The sequence below is a fragment of the Podarcis raffonei genome, chromosome 6 (assembly GCF_027172205.1).
Source record: "Podarcis raffonei isolate rPodRaf1 chromosome 6, rPodRaf1.pri, whole genome shotgun sequence".
In the NCBI taxonomy this organism is placed as follows: Eukaryota; Metazoa; Chordata; class Lepidosauria; order Squamata; family Lacertidae; genus Podarcis; species Podarcis raffonei.
This window is the reverse complement of record NC_070607.1, coordinates 52592599-52609891: the sequence shown is the minus strand read 5'-3', so window position 1 is coordinate 52609891 and position 17293 is coordinate 52592599. Positions and strand designations below refer to the sequence as shown.

At 45.4% G+C, this 17293-nt stretch overlaps 1 protein-coding gene across 4 annotated transcripts in view; it reads right to left on the bottom strand.

Annotated features, from left to right (window-relative positions):
* The window catches only part of INAVA (innate immunity activator), a 32480-nt gene extending 20771 nt beyond the window's left edge, over positions 1-11709 (bottom strand). For all 4 annotated transcript variants that reach the window (XM_053392887.1, XM_053392886.1, XM_053392888.1 and 1 more), the window contains exons 1-2: positions 11594-11709; positions 5661-5825 (exon numbers count right to left, since the gene is read on the bottom strand). The gene's annotated coding sequence lies outside the window, so the exon portion shown is untranslated. The remainder of the gene's footprint in view (positions 1-5660; positions 5826-11593) is intronic.
* Between the last annotated feature and the right edge of the window lie 5584 nt (positions 11710-17293).

Here is a 17293-nt window from a genome sequence, read left to right as displayed (position 1 = left end):
TGGCGGACTATTTTTGGGGGGCGGGGGTGAATGAACAAATTCCTATGCCCCACAAATAACCCAGAGATGCATTTTAAATAAAAGGACACATTCTACTCATGTAAAAACACGCTGATTCCTGGACCATCCGCGGGCCGGATTTAGAAGGCGATTGGGTCGGATCCGGCCCCCGGGCCTTAGTTTGCCTATCCATGGGTTAGACCCTTATATCCCTATGACATCACAATGACACCAGGTGACCTGTTTTAGTCCACGTGGTTTTTAATCAAACTGCACAGGCAAAGGCACAGTGTTTTGCAAGCTCCAATGAAAGGAATGATAATCCAAACTTGAAGAGCCCTGTGGGAGGCTCCAAAGATCAGCATAAAATCCAGAACGCAATTCTACTTGAACAAAGAGATGCAACCTTTGCATACTGAAACTTTTGCAGTCCACTGAAAATAAAAACATAACACAGCGTAATAAACTGACGTGTGAGACTAACATCTAACCAAGCAATAAAGCCACAACCCCTGAAACCTAATCTGCTCTGTAGGGTGAACTGGCTGCAATTTTTCAGTCAACAAAGTTTTCAAGTCAAGGGGCTTCTGAAGGAAACATTCATTCAAGTCACTTTCCATTCTCTCCTATTCTGAATGCAAAGATTGACATGATCATCCGTGTACACGATAAGGCTACATACTTCTAACTGGTCCTTCCTGCCTCCAGACCCATCCTAATGACATGTCCAAGCATGTTAAAGCACCACCAAAACTGAAGAGACCCATTCTGATGCAAGATATTACGTTACCAGGAATCCATGCAGCCCTTAAGTAGGTTATTCCCAGTTTGATTGCAAAAATAAGCAGAGATGCTAGGCAGCTAAGCAAGTTTAGTTCCAACAATTCACACACACCCCTCCTGAATATATTCAGCTGCCCAATTCCTATCCAAATATTCCAAGTCTACACCCTCTCTTTTGTTCTGCCCGCGCTGGGCTATTACCCTGCTGCCTTGGCCTCTTTAAAGCTGCACAAACAGCTCTCAATGCCTGGGAAAGACGAGAAGAGGGTTGTGCAACATATAAGGCAAGGTCCTTTTTAGGCAACCTATGGACTTGTTAGAATCCCGAGACTTCCCAGTTTTCATTTTAAAAAACACCAGCACATTTCTAACACTCATGGTTGTAGAGAAAAGTGTGGATATGTGATGGCAAACAACATTTCCAGTGGGGTCCTCTGTGCCAAATAAGCTTATCTCGCCTGTGGATTAGACTCACGCTGCCTGTTTGCTAGCCAAGAGGAAGTTTGCTTCAGGCAGCCGCTGAGTAGATGCATAAACCTTTCTACCAGAGAAGAACTAGTTTCCCTGGGCACAGAGCCCAGTTTTTATTTAACTCCTGAGCATGTACGTAATATCAAATATACCAAGCTGGGAAGCAGACTGTGGAATTCCAGGCTCCTTGTAAAAGAGCAAGATTGAAATAGGAAGTATTGTAAAAGTTGTCTCGGTGGTCTGTTCTCGTCCAGGTTACCCTCTTCCCGAGTTCCGCTCTAACTAGCAGGAATCACTGGCAAACTCCAAGCATTTCCCAGCAAAATCTGGAAGGCAGTTGTGTGCCCTCTGAAAACTTTAGCACCCAAAGGTGTGTCTGCAGGCTCCTGTAGAGAAACTGTGCTCATGCCATAAACCTTGGCGTCTTGAACCAAAACAAGATGTTTTATAATTGAGTAATCAAACCTCCGCCGTGTTGCAATGGAACCACATGACTCCCCCTCCTCAAGGAAGGGAAATCTCAGGGTCGGAAGTCAGCTAGACGGAGGGGATGCCAACTCATTATAATCAAATGCATCTATTAGAGCCCCACCACCACCATCATCATTAAAGAAAAGCATTTCAGAGGAGTAGTGGGAGGCGACATGCCAAAACATCTCCCTGCCTGTGGTTTCACTGCTGCAAATAGCTGGGAAAGTGGCTTTCCCCCCCGCAAAAAAGAAGAGGAATATAGCACCAGGGCTCACTTGTGCGTAACATGCAGTCAACATCTAAGTGCCTGCCCCTCTTCACATTCATGTGCGATGTGGGAGTCACTTTCCTTTGGCTTGATGTCTGGTGCACATGGGTGCTGGCACCAGAAGAACCATGTGGGTGAGGCTAATTGCAGGTGACTTTCCCACCTAATTGGTGGCCTGCACACAACCAGCTCAGTGCATGAATCAATTTCATGTGGAGTTGCAGTAACCAATATGAGGCTAATGGTTATGAGAATCAGCCTCCGTATCCTTCTATGTCTGCAGAATCCCCATTGGAAGATTAGAAATGCTGGACATGCCTACTCAGGGGAAGCACATTCACCATCAAGCATCGCAGCCAAAATTCCAAAGGGCTGATGGTGTCCCACCTGCAGCTCTGCAAAGAAAATTAGTTATCTTCTACGAATTTCTTGCCCAACTACTCAGCCTGACAAAACTCCCTCCGGGATATGTTTGCAGCCGGTACAACTTTGACCTACTGACACATACTCAGGGGCTTTCCAGATAACAGCAATGAATAAAGTTTGGTTTGCTTGTTTAAATAAGAGGGGTTATTAGTTGGACTCAGTGGAGCAATGTCCTGCCTAAGGGTTTGAGAGAAATTACGTTTGGTTCACATTTTAATTCGAAACTCCCTGTTCCACACATCCTAAAACAATATGCAAGCAGAACCGCAGTTATCCTTAGAAGGATTTCTCCAGATTTTGCGAAGCAGTTGTCCAGCCAAAGAATGTGTCCAAAAATGGGTATATCAGGGAACAGTGTGCATGAAATGCATATATTAGTGAAAACTACATACAAAATGCATTATGTTAGGGATAATTGCTTCCCCCAAAAATGTGTTTAGCAGGGGAGATTTGCACTAAAACGCTGATGAACATTTATGAGGACTTGAGGAATTTGAAGGAAGAAGCACAGAATAATGAGAAACTCTGGGAAACGGACATTGGCAGATCCATCCATCCTTAGTCCTACTCCCTGCTCTCCATGCTCAAATTTCAGGGTGGCCAGAGGGGATGATGGTGAGCCTCAGGCCTGGAGGCCAAATAGCTATCATTTTTAGAAGTGGCAGCGAAACTGTGATTTAGCTAAAATGCAGGCAGGTGTGGTTTCACCGAAAGCCCCCTACCTTTCCCCCTGTACTTAGAACACTACTTTTGGTTTTGAACACAAGATGTTCCAGGACTGAAGAAAATAAGTGCACAGCCTGGAACTGGGGGGAAAAAGACTGGTGGTGGTAAGATTAACAAACTGGTGGGACATGGGTGTGATGAAGCTCTCTTGTGCTGGAATAATACAGCAAGGGCACATTCTACTCCAGAGAAATAAGTACAGCAGCAGCAACAAAACACACCACCCACCCACCCACACCAGTTTATAGAATTGTGCAAGACTGGGAAGGGAAATGTGTGGCAGTGTTATTGGGACATAATCTCAGAGTTGTGGCTCAGTGGCATAGCACACACTTGGCATGTAAAAGGTTCCAAATTCAATCCCAGCATCTCTAGGTAGGACTGGGAGAGAGCCCTGAAACCCTGGAGAGCTGCTGCCAGTCCGTGTAGACAGTAATGAGCTAAGCACACCAGGAAGCCTCCCAGTTGGGCTCAAGAAGCCTCCCATGTCCCTATGACGAATGCTGCTTGCCACCAGCAATGTGAAAAACAATAGATAGTGAACCTATGACTCTCCTTGTTGGACTTCAGATCCCATCATTCCTGACCATTGGCCATACTAGCTTGGGGATGATGGGAGAGGGAGTCCAATGACAACACCTGGAAGGCCACAGTTTCTCTACCCATCTCTGCACAAGAGACAAAACAGTATCATAGTCCAGACAGAGCTGAAAGCTACAAATAGATGGGCGAGCTATGAGAAGTGTGTTACAATTTCACATCACAGCAATTCGTGTGCTCAGAAAACACCATATCCCTGGCCAGAACAGACCCCCTACGTCAGGAAAGACATGTCAGACATTTAACACCATAATACGGACAACTGTGTGTTTATCGTGCAATAAACCAATAATCCGGAAAAGTCTTCCAGGTGCCCAATCCCAGACTGTGAGTCAAAGCCCTCCTCCTGCCCCCACCATAGTCACAGAGATGTTTAAACAACCCCCTGGGCAGTTTTAAAAGTAACTCATGCTGAGTGAGCTATTTTTCGTTTGTCTTCTACACACCAAGGCAGAAAGAGGGCTGCCAACTGGCTGAATTATTATTTTTAATTAACTGTGCAGTTTTAATTGATTAATTGAACAATTAAGAGATTAAAATCTCAATACTAAGCAATAATTATCACCACCTTTCCCCCAAGGAGCCTCCCAGATACCCCACACCCTGAAAAGCTTGGCTGTCTATTTTGCCTCCACTGAAGGAAGGGTTCCACATATCCAGGTGGGAGCTCCCACAATTCAATACCTTCCCATTATACCTCGTTTGCTATATCATAGCTGCTGGTATCATAGCTCATGCCCACACTTGGGGGATGCCAGCTAGTCAGCTGCCATATGCCTGCAGACCTAGCAGCCCCTATATCTCTGCCGCCACATCCCTCTGGTAAAGGCATCTAGCTCGCCGGCCCTTTGGTAATCCCTCATTGGTGGCAGCCTCTTACTCCCCAATGCATCACTTCACCAGTTACTACTGGCTGGATAAAAGCATCATGAAATAACCCCAGTTTTGCAGGCCCCTACATTCCTATGCGCATACAGTCCCTGCCAAAGACTCCTTCCTCCCACCAGGCAAGATAAACAGCACCGAGAGTGATTTTGTCTTGAGGCCCTTTCTGTCTCTGCTCTGCCTCCAGTCACCAGGCTGCCTTCCCACCTTTTAGCCCAGGAGAGCTTCCTCTGCATTGCCCCGCAGAAACAGGGAGGACTGAGAGAGAGAGGGAGAACAACAGGGCAGCGCCCAGGGTCCCAGCAGACCAAGAACTGCACCTCATATTATGGATTTCCAATACAAAAGCAACTTCCATGTAAGAAATCACAGGCAGGCAGCATGTAGATGTAACCGCATACACTCAGAAGCCACAACCAGGACAAAAAGCTTGCACATGCAACACATGGCAACCCATCTGTGGATTTTAATGCTATAGTTGTGACTTCCTTTAAGCAGGGAATCTGCAACATGTGAAATAACCCATAGAGAAGAGGAAGAGAATTGCTGATTTCACCAGAGCTCTGTTTTTTTAAAAAAATGTAACCAAGTACAGTGGTGCCTCGGGTTACATACACTTCAGGTTACATACACTTCAGGTTACAGACTCCGCTAACCCAGAAATAGTACCTCGGGTTAAAAACTTTGCTTCAGGATGAGAACAGAAATCGTGTTCCGGTGGCGCGGCAGTAGTAGGAGGCCCCATTAGCTAAAGTGGTGCTTCAGGTTAAGAACAGTTTCAGGTTAAGAACAGACCTCTGGAACGAATTAAGTACTTAACCCGAGGTACCACTGTATTAATGGATTCACCCCAATGAAGTAGCAGTTCCCATTCTATGTCTAATTATCTCATGAACACCAGGAAGCTGGATACTTACATTCCGAAAAATAAATACTCCACAACATTTTGTAATGATTTGGAAATATTGATCACCAATAAACAACAGCTCTCTCTCCCTTTTTGAATCAGAAAGCAACAGGACTCCCTTACCTGCCGGGCTCGGTCCCCGATTCAGAATAGCTGGTATCAGGAGAAAAATGAGCGAGAGGAAGCCTGTTCTGCCCTGGTGTTCCAATCTCCAAAGCTGCTGGATTTTTCGTTGACTTCTCACTTCCGACCCCTCGGCTGCTTCCCTCTTCCAGGCACTGTCTTGCTCTGCCAAAGAAACTGTGTTACTTGTTTTGACTTGAGTCAGAGGGGAGGGGCAGGTGAGCAATACCTTTTCAGCCACAGTGGAATCAGCACAGCCAAATCCTTCCAGGCACAGAAGGACAATCCAACACATGGCACCAAAGGGGAGGGACTAGAGGGACAGCCTCTTTCTTGCAAAAGGCTACCAGGAATCCCTCCCTTGCCCCTGAAAAAGAGAAAGCAGCAGTATGTTTGCTTTCACTGCAGACAGATCCAGACCAACACACAGGCACTGCATACCCAAAATTAATTTGATTCCACACTTATAACTCATTGCAATATAAACATACTCTGAGCCTTCCGATGATAAGTAATGAGATCATTAGTATTTGGATACCAGATGTTGCTACACTTCAGAAAGCTCAGGGGCCACTTTTTATAACACTGTTTTGTACTTGGTACTGAGGGTAAAACTACTACGCGTTACACATTACATTCAAACACATTTAACAATACCCTGACAGCTGCTGCTGCTGCTGCTACTACTGCTACTACAGTGGTATCTCGGGTTAAGTACTTAATTCGTTCCGGAGGTCCGTTCTTAACCTGAAACTGTTCTTAACCTGAGGTACCACTTTAGCTAATGGGGCCTCCCGCCGCGCCGCCGGAGCACGATTTCTGTTCTCATCCTGAAGCAAAGTTCTTAACCCGAGGTACTATTTCTGGGTTAGCGGAGTCTGTAATCTGAAGCATATGTAACCTGAGGTACCACTGTATTAAGGAAAAACAACTTAGGGAAGATGGTGGTCTGCAGTAGTGAAGGAGGGGTGCTTTCCTCTCCCCACATCTGCCACTATTTCACTGCACCTCCTTCCCTTTCCCTGCAATACATTTTCCTCTCCAAGGTTTTTTCTTCCTGATCATGTTTACCTTTGCAAGCAAGGAAAACAGCCTTTGGGCAGAAATTGCAGTGAGAAAGAAATAGACAGGGGAAGGGTCAAGCCCCCCTTCCTCCCACAGCTGTTTCAAACTGCAGGGGGGGCGGAGTGCTCTTGTGCTCAGGTCCTGCTCGTTTCCCACAAGCATCTGGCTGGCCATTGGGATGCTGACTTAGATGGGGCCCTGGCCTGATCCAGCCTGCTCAAGGTGGGACTGAGGCCAGAAGCTGTGTGGGTTCAGCTGCATTTCCCTTTGGACAGCACAGCAAATAAGAGGGTGTGTATGTGGGGGGGGGGGGCACAGCTAATTCTAAGGCACAAAGAGGAGGGCATTCACTATTGTTTTTCAAATCCACTGGTTATACCGTCCCCAGTCAGTCTCGAAAGCCTCACTACTTCTACACAGAAGCTGCCTTGCAGCCTGTGCTGACATGGAGAAAGTGAAGCGCTGATGAAGAGACGTTGCTTGGAGACCATTTTTAAGACACCTGCTCCAGTAGTGTACTTCAGAATAGGGCGCAGAAAATCAAGTTGTTTCCTATATTGCCAAAACCCAATCGCTCTCTGTGCAGCTGTTTCCTCACATGTTCCCAACCAAACACCAGAAACAACAAAAACAGTTATTTGAGCATAGATTCCCCATACTGCCCTTTGGAAACAAGCTGCTATTACAGTCTGGGCTCCTTCTTTTCATACCCAACGCTTAACAACTAGTGGGATCTGTGGGTAGCTGCTCCATAGTGGTAGTTGAACTCCAGGGGGAGGTTCACAGTAAGTATTCTCAGGCCCTGGGTGCTCAATAAAGGCTTACCCAGGCTAGTTATTGGAAACTCCAGTATAAGCAGGCTTCCTGTTGCAGCTGAAACTTGTTTGAGAAACAATACCTTCCTAGGTCTTTGCATGCTTTGATATCTTGGTTGCTCTTTGGTTCTGGCTTGCTTGTTGATTCTGCCTCCCGGTTTTTCCTACAGTCCTGACTTGCTTTTCAGCCCTAAGGTGTGGCTTCTTCTTGACCCAGCCAACTTCCTGTCTTGTTTCTTAACCCGGCTTCCCAGTTTGTTCTTTGGTTCTGATGACTTAGTTCTACGGTTCTTGATTCCCACCTCAGACTGCTGCTCTTGGCTCAGCCCTTACAAGACCACACTGGATAAAATGTGAACCTTGGAACTTTTGAAGACTTCAAAAATTCAGCCAATGGGCTCCCTTGAGCAAATTTTGCTTCTCTGCCCCCATCCCCCATCTGCGAAGCAGGAATAACCTGTATTATAGTGTTGGGTGAATAAGATGGTGCTTGCAAAATGATTGCCACTTAGGCATGGTATAAATTAATTTATTTTAATTAAGATTATCAGTCATAACAACTGCTTCCTCTTAGTCCGCTCTGAGCAGCTAATTTTCAGTTCAGGCAAACATGCAGAACAGCTCAAAAATCCTGGAAACTTTACTGACTCTGCTCTATTGGTTACTGAAGCAATGTGTGGTGTTTATTCAGAGGAAGAAACCCTCTGGGCTTGTTTACCACACTTCAAGGTAAAATGCCAAAGTATATTTGTGGTAATCTTCCCTTCAACTCTGACCGTCATACAATACGGCCACTGATTAGGCCTATCAGTAATCTATCTATATACTATGGAGCTGTGGGAGCAGCTGTAGAGTTAAGGCAGCTGGCTTTTTCCATATTGTATCATTATAAAGCCTGAAAATTCTGCTCATTGTAAGTGTGAAGAATCTGTCTCACGAGGGGTATAATGTAACAGACAAACTGAAGCTCAGTCAAGGCAAGATGGAGGTTCTGGCAGAGCATCTTTTCACAGAATCCAGCCCATTCTGAATGGAGTTGCAGTCCCCTCTTAAGGAGCAAATTTGCAACTCGGAAGCACGTCCGAGTCCACCGCGGCTTCTGAATTGACAAGTGACAGCTGTGGCCAAGGGTGCTTTTCCACAATATCGGGGATGTGCCAGCTGCAAATTGTCCTGAGGAAGGCAGACTTTGCCACAGTCACACGTACTAGACTAATGTAACACACTTTACATGGCGCTGCCTTGCTGAGGCAGATCAGCATAAGCATTTGTAATTGCCAGACAGAACTATTCTGTTTCTCCTCTCCCTACGTTCTGTTCTGGGGGGTTCTCATGACTCTCCAGAGTGGATTTGGGGGGAAGTGGGGGAAGCCCCATTGCACTAGCAGGAGCCTTAGCTCTGGCAAAGTGGGCAGAACAATGAATGTAGTTTTTACCTTTGTACAGTACACTAGTTTCGACATACACATCTCCCTCTCTCCTCCATTTAGGCAAGCGATAATCAGTCTGAGAGCTCAAGGGCACATTGCAGCCCAGCCAAAAAACACTCAAGGAGGGTGTGAGGTAAAGCCGGTGGGTGGTATTGCCTGAAAAGAGCCCTAAGGGCAGATGGAAGGACCCAGATTACCACATTTGGCCCCTGGGCCTGAAATAAGCAGCAAACACATACTACAATCTCATATATTTCGCTCATTTGCAACATGCTGCACCCAATTGCCCCATTATCTTTCTACCCCAAACACCCTAATTCATGCATACGTCCCCCTAACTGCACTTTTTTGAGGAAACAGTGGATGCCACCAGCCAGCTAGGTATTTGGCTGCAGATACAGACAAGGGACGCAGATGGCGCTGTGGGTTAAACCACAGAGCCTAGGGCTTGCTGATCAGAAGGTCGGCAGTTCGAATCCCTGTGATGGGGTGAGCTCCCATTGCTCGGTCCCTGCTCCTGCCAACCTAGCAGTTCAAAGGCACATCAAAGTACAAGTAGATAAATAGGTACCACTCCGGCAGGAAGGTAAACGGCGTTTCTGTGTGCTGCTCTGGTTCGCCAGAAGCGGCTTAGTTATGCTGGCCACATGACCTGGAAACTGTATGCCGGCTCCCTTGGCCAATAAAGCGAGATGAGCGCCGAAACCCCAGAGTCGGTCACGACTGGACCTAATGGTCAGGGGTCCCTTTACCTTTTCAGACAAGGCTGCAGGGTGACTAAGAACTTTCAAACGTTTACGGAAGGTGTCGTATGTTCTTTCTTTACCAGAGAGTATTACATCTCCAATGGACAAGGCCACACAAATTGATATATAGCATCCGAAGAGGCTATTCCACTCGGATGCTCTAAAGTCAGTGTGCAAACCAAGTTCCGAAAGTGCCAGCCAACAGAACGCATCATTTCAAAGAAACAGTCAGCAACTAATCTAATCACCCATTGTGTACCTATTTAGAGACAGTGACTGATGCATGACTTTTGCCTTTTCTGGTGATGGTGTGAAGATTTCCTGGATCACGCAGACAGATGCAGACAGCAAGCACAGAAAGAAAGGCCCAGCACATGGCCAGGGATGGATCATCATCTTTTTCCCAGACAGACTTTGAAAGTTTTGTCTAGGTGCAAAACTGGACTGGCCCTGCCACACAGCAGGGTGATGTGTGTTCAGACAGCATCATGGGTGCGGGGTGACAACTAAAGTCTGGTACTGGTGTCTGGAGGGTACAGCAAGACTTTTATAAGTGTTTGCCAGGGATGGAGGAGAAATAATTTTTCAAAAGCACTTTAATGAGGAACTACCAAATCAGCGCCTCTTGAACTCAGGGCTCATCCAGACTTCCTTCTGCGCTGCACTTTCCAGGCACAGGCCTGCACTTTAAAGCTCCATATCTGAGCAGGGTTTTTGTTTTTGTTTGTCTTGGCTCTTTCTCTGCAAAATCTCATGCTTTACCGCTGAATCGGAGCAAACAGCAATCCATAGAAAACACAGTTGCCAGCATGTTTAATTAGAGAAAAATAATTACCGTATTTTTCGCTCTATAACACGCACCCGACCATAACACGCACGTAGTTTTTAGAGGAGGAAAATCCGCAGGCATGCCACCCGTAGGCATTCCCTCCATAACACGCACAGACATTTCCCCTTACTTTTTAGGAGGAAAAAAGTGAGTGTTATGGTGCAAAAAATACGGTACTAATGTCTGCTAAGGATTGGAAATTTCTTATGGATTTTTTGCATGAAAGAGAAAATGAACTTGTAATATCTGTATTTGAAGATTGAAGATCTTTATAGAAGATCTTTATAGAAGATTGAAGATCTTTATAGAAGTTTATAGAATATAGAATGGTTGGATCTTAAAGAAAGAATACCATATGGACAGATAGCTGCAGAGAGCCAGAAGTCCTTTTATTTTACCCTCCATCTTTCTTTAGTTTTTTTCTTTCTTTTCCTTTTTTCTTGCTTTCTCCTTTAGATTTCTCATTTTCTTGTATTTTCTTCCTTCTGACTTAGCTACTTAATCTAAAAAAGAGCAGTTTTATGTTGCAAACAGGCTGTTTAGGTATCACAAATGAGTCACTGGAAACAGGTTTTCCACCACCCTCGGATTTCCCTTGAAAAGGGTAAATAAAGATTAAATGGGGGAAAATACAGGCCAGCATTTTGATGCCAACGTGTGAGTGTTTTGAAAAAAATTGCATGCATGTGTAGCACCCATCAGACAACACCCCCATGTCTGGAAGCACCCTACAAAAACAGCGCAGGATCATCTGCTCTCGGGCCCTAATCTGTTTCTTTATATTTAATATTTGGGGGGGGGGGCAACAAGGGAGCAACTGTTTTCGAACACTAGCAAATTGTCTTCTTTTGATGAGAGCGTCAGTGTGGTGCAGCAGTTAGCACGTTGAACCAGGGAGACCAGGGTTCAAATCTCTACTCAGCCGCGAAACCTTGGGCCCTTCCCTATCACTTAACCTAGCCTACCTCACAGGGTTGCTGTGAGGATAAAATGACTTCCTTGGAGAAAAGGCGGGATACAGACGTAATAATAAATAAATAAAACTGACCTGCAACACAGGCAAAGTTTTTTCCAAGATGTAGTGATGAGAAATGCTCAAAAGCAGCTTGCTGGGTGAAGTGGATTGATTATGCTAGATTCCTGGCAGATGTAATGCTCTTGGCTTACTGGGAAGAAGCGAGGTGAGGAGGTCAGTAGAGTGCTAATAAATAATAATAATAATAATAATAATAATAATAATAATACCCCGCCCATCTTGCTGGGTTTCCCCAGCTACTCTGGGCAGCTCCCAACAGAATATTAAAAACACAATAAAACATCAAACATTAAAAACTTCCCTAAACAAGGCTGCCTTCAGATGTCTTCTAAAAGTCAGATAGTTGTTCATTTCCTTGACATCTGATGGGAGGGCGTTCCACAAAGCGGGTGCCACAACCAAGAAGGCCCTTTGCCTGGCAAACACATCAGTGCCACCAATTTGGCATTCCAGCGAGTGCATTTGTACCAATCCACCCTTCGTCCAGGTAAATAATAGAGAACCTCCTGCCAGGAACTTAGCATGGCAGCTCCACCTCACCTGGCTAGCCATTTCTAGAAATGCTTCACTCTCTTAAATGTTTGCTGGGAACGCAGGTGTTGAAGGCAAAGGAGTTTCTGCAGGAAAAAGGTGGCAAGCATACGCAAGAAAGGGCCCCAGAAGCAAACTGTTTGTCCAATATGTACTGATAAGCTGCTCCGCCCCTGGCAATTTTCACTTCCCAAGTGCTTAAAGGAGCATCTAGAAACAATGTCTGGGATCTAACCACCTCAAGTCAAGGTCTTCTGAAAATGACTTAGATAACCTCCAACTCTGCTTCTTCTCTTTGATTCTTCTCAAAGAATAAAAAGGCAAGGTTGTGCAACAAACAAGCTAGAGAACTTCTATTTAATCCATGGCAAATAAACAGCCAGGGCTGCAGTGCATATAGTAGGGATGGGTTTATATGTGTATTTCCAGTCCAGGACATTTTTGCATGTTGCAATGATCTGCAAATTTCTTTTTAACTTCCTCTCAAAGGCAGATATGTAAATACATACGGTACTTTGATGCATATTTAAATGTGTATTTTCTCTCAAAATACAATTTAAACATATGTTTATTTCAAAATATGTACCTAAATGCATTTTTTTAATGTTTAAACCAACCTTCCTCAACATATAGACTCCAAATATCTTGGACTACAACTCACTGGAGGATCCATTTTATAGCCACCCGAAACCAGATAAAAACTCACTTTGAAAAAAAGGTATTTAAAGGCTGGTGTAATTTTTTATGTTGTGATGCTGCTAATTATGGTTTTTCTATGTGCTGTATGATAATTATTTTTAATGTTTCTGCTTATAATGTACAGTATTATGTTTCATATTGCCTTTCTTTTGTTGCAAACTGTCCTGTGGCCATTTTTTGGTGAATGTTAGTCCAGACCAGAAACACTCATCAGCAAAAATATTCATTCCAATATTTGGAAAAGCATGAAATCTGGTGGATAGCTAAGTTCCAATCTGCATATTAGGCCAAGAGATACAGATCAGGTAGAAAAATCTGCAAAGACTGAATTCCTCAAGCACTTTCTGTTTCTACTACAGTACTACGGTATTTGCATTATTTGAATAATTATACTTCTGCCAGCAGAGGTCGCTAGTATGCAGCATCTTCCATTCCTCCCGCCCTGTCCCCAGCAAGTAAGAATTGTGGGGTTATGCTTATTACTCCAGCGCGGGTGGGGCTGTGGGTTAAACCACAGAGCCTAGGGCATGGGTGGGCAAACTAAGGCCTGGGGGCTGCATCTGGCCCAATTGCTATCTCAATCCGGCCCGCGGACAGTCCGGGAATCAACATGTTTTTACATGAATGTGTGCTTTTATTTAAAATGCATCTCTGGGGCATAGGAATTCATTCTTTTTTCCCCGCTTCAAAATATAGTCCGGCCCCCCCACAAGGTCTGAGGGACAGTGGACCGGTCCCTGCCTGAAAAGGTTTGCTGATCCCTGGCCTAGGGCTTGCCGATCAGAAGGTCGGCGGTTCAAATCCCCGCGACGGGGTGAGCTCCAGCACATCAAAGTGCAAGTAGATAAATAGGTACCACTCCAGTAGGAAGGTAAATGGCGTTTCCGTGCGCTGCTCTGGTTCGCCAGAAGCGGCTTAATCATGCTGGCCACATGACCCGGAAGTTGTACGCCGGCTCCCTCGGCCAATAAAGTGAGATGAGCGCCGCAACCCCAGAGTTATCCGCGACTGGACCTAATGGTCAGGGGTCCCTTTACCTTTATTACTCCTGGACAGGTGGTGAATGCCTTCTACTGTGATGATAACCTCTATGTTTTGGCCTTGGAGTGGGTGGGAGGCTGGGAGTGGCAATTGCTCCATGCAATTTGGTAGACTTTTCTATTGCTCTGACCAATATATTCATTCCACTTACTTTTAAGAGAACAGAATCTTGGTGAACTGATAGGCCAAACTACACATTACATTAAATGTGCGACTGCATTTTATGTATTTCTAAAATAGCAATTCCGGGCGCCCTCCATCAAGATTGTAAGGCAAAGGGATTTTAAAGCCTTTCCTCTCTAAGCCAGTCCCAAGAGCAGCTTACTTCCTACAGTAAATAATTTTTTTTGGCGGGGGAGGGAGGGAGTAGGGTTGCCACCCATCCCTAGAAAAAGGGAATCGCCCCATTTTTGGACAAAAGTGTCCTTGTTCTGTCTTGCTTAAGCAAGATAAAACATTGTTTCTTTATGCAACAACTACAACAAGAATATTATTGGCCCAAAGACGGAAGCAGGAAGAGATTGCGACGAAAGAAGAGTGGCAGATGAAGCTAATGGACTATGCCGAATTGGCAAAATTAACTGGGAAGATTCAGAACCAGCAGGACCGGACCTTTCTGAAAGACTGGAATAAATTTATGTTGTGTTTGAAAGACAATTGTAAACAATGAACATCGCTAAGTAGGGCTACAAGAAGTTTTGTAGGGTCAAATTTATCAATTATTATCAAGTATGATTTTTAATTGATTTATTTAAGAATAGGATTTAAGGATAATAATAATAATAACAAAATGCAATATTGGAGCATAAATAAGAAAACCATTACAGTGGTGCCTCGCAAGACGAAATTAATCCGTTCCGCGAGTCTCTTCGTCTTGCGGTTTTTTCGTCTTGCGAAGCACGGCTATTAGCGGCTTAGCGGCCATTAGCGGCTTAGCGGCTATTAACAGCTTAGCGGCTTTAAGAAAAAGGAAACAAACTCGCAAGAACTCGCAAGACGTTTCGTCTTGTGAATCAAGCCCATAGGGGAAATTGTCTTGCGAAGCGACGCAAAAACCGAAAAACCCTTTCGTCTTGCGCGTTTTTCGTTTTGCGAGGCATTCGTTTTGCGGGGCACCACTGTAGTCAAGGAGGAGGGAAGTCTAAGGCCGAGATGGTCAATTGGTCAATATGTATTATATATAAGACGTATATCATGTTTAAAAATATTTGGAAAAAATAATAAAAATTATTATATATATTAAAAAAGTGTCCTTGTCCTGTTTGGACTTCAAGCCTTTTTCCCATATTTAAGCTCAGCCGGCCCAAAATGCCGGTTGTGTCACTGTGGGTACGGCTGATGAGGAGTCCAGACCAGCGAAAGTGACAACAGAAGAAGGGGGAAAGAGTGACGTCCTCTTCCTCCCTCTCCCCCTCCTTCCCTCTCACTGGTTCTCCTCAGCCCCCGCCTGACAGTCTAGCATGGTGTGGGTCTGCTGCTGCTGCTTGGCCCCCTCTGCCACCCCAACCTGACCTCTCCTCTTCCTCTGTGCTCAAGTCTCTTCCGATGCAAGCACAGGCAAAAAGCTGGAGCTGTGGCTCAAATTGCCCATGGGAGCTGGCTGGCTACCCCTGGCCCCTGCCCATCTATGTGAGTTGAGGGGAAGAGCGGGGCCAGGGTGGTGAGGGAAGGTGAATGCAAGGAGCCCCCATCCCAAAGTGGTGGAGGATCTGGCCTAATGAGTGTGTGTGCATGCCTCAACCCCCCAACCTGTGTCTTATTTTGCCCGACTGAAGGTGGCAACCCTGGGAGGGAGCGATATTTTAATTGGGAGCATGGTGTGTTTAGGGGGGAGCATAATCTGTTCTGTTTTTAATTCTAAATATTAAATTGTTATAACCCACCCTAGGACCTGCTGGTGAAGTGCAGGTAATAAATTTAAAGATAATAGCAACTCCTCCCTCTGTGCTGTGGTGCCAATCTTGATCGAGCCTCCTTTGGATGCTGGGTTCACTTTAAGTGCCACACATTTAATGCATGGCTGTCAACGTTTCCCTTTTTTTAAGGGAAATTCCCTTATTCCGAATAGGATTCCTCGCAAGAAAAGGGAAACGTTGACAGCTATGATTTAACGTAATGTGTCGTTTGGCCCTGTGAGAGTTACTGTAGGGGCTGCTGAGAGAAGTGGAATGGTGATGTTTTCGTTTGTGCTTTAAAAAAGCGACTCTGTAGTTATTTTAACAATGTGGGGGTTCACAAAGTACAACATAACTGTGCACCCAGTATAAGAACAGAAATGGCCACCAGCCAACTCCATCTGCCACCTACAGTTCACACATTATACTTCTCCTTGTCAGCATGGACATATGTGGACTTCATGACTCTGGGATGTAGGAGAAAGAACACTCTGAACTTTCCCCAATACTTCTGTCAATGGGAAGCCATTTTTTGGAATTCCCTAACTTACTCTAAGAAAGGGCAACAGTCATTATGAAAATTAGGAATCATATATTACAGGGCCTGTTAAAATAAATAAAAGGCCCCGCTTGCTTGCTCCTTTGGCTCTTTGTTGAGAAATTTATCCAGCAACCACAACTGAGCATTGGAGGATGCATGTGAAACGTTCTGTTTTGAACACTCTGCGGAGGTGCCACTGGATAAAGAATCTGTTGATCTGCAAACAGCGACCTCTTCTTTTGAGCTTTGTATGCCTGCCTCTGAGAATTGGGCTGGCTTCTAAGCCAGCTATTCCTCCCCTCCCTTTCAAGCTTCCCCTTGCCAAAGGAAACACTGTACAAAATAACCTGTGTTACACTGCGCTTTCCGGAGAGGCTTCCCAGCCACACTATGAGGAGGAAGTTTATCATAAATACTCCAATCATCCCTCTTGGCTCTCCTCCCAAAGAGCCATGTCCCATCTTCCCTTCTCCCAGGCTCTGTCGGCTTCGACAGCCACGCAGGAGGGAACGCCACAACACTGAAGGGATTCATTTCGCTCTCTCTGCTGGCTGCCAGACGTGCCCTCCGAAAATAAAGAACACTGAAGGACAAATGCCCTTTTAGTGCCCCCTGCATGCAAGCCATCCATCATCCCATCAAGGCCGGGAGGAGAGGCCAACTTCTCTGCTTCAGAGAGATAAAGGCCACTGCAGTTGCCTACTTCCCATCCTGCATGGAACCTGCAACATTCCACCCACCAACCAAGCCGATTTCACACTAGCAGAGGCTTTGATGAATTGCTGTCCCCCATGCAACGGGAGCTTCAGAATTGATGGTGAAGACTTTCAGCAACTGAGGGGGTGGGGAGAGAAGCCTCAGTCTGCACGTGGATCTCAAGGAACTGTCATACTCCGCCTTGGTGCCGATGCTCCAGTGCTCTGTAGGCAAAGGCTTCTGTGTGCACAGGGTGGAAAAGCTGGGATAGGGTGTGAAAAGGTTATGAAGTGAAGGTGGTGGTCTGAT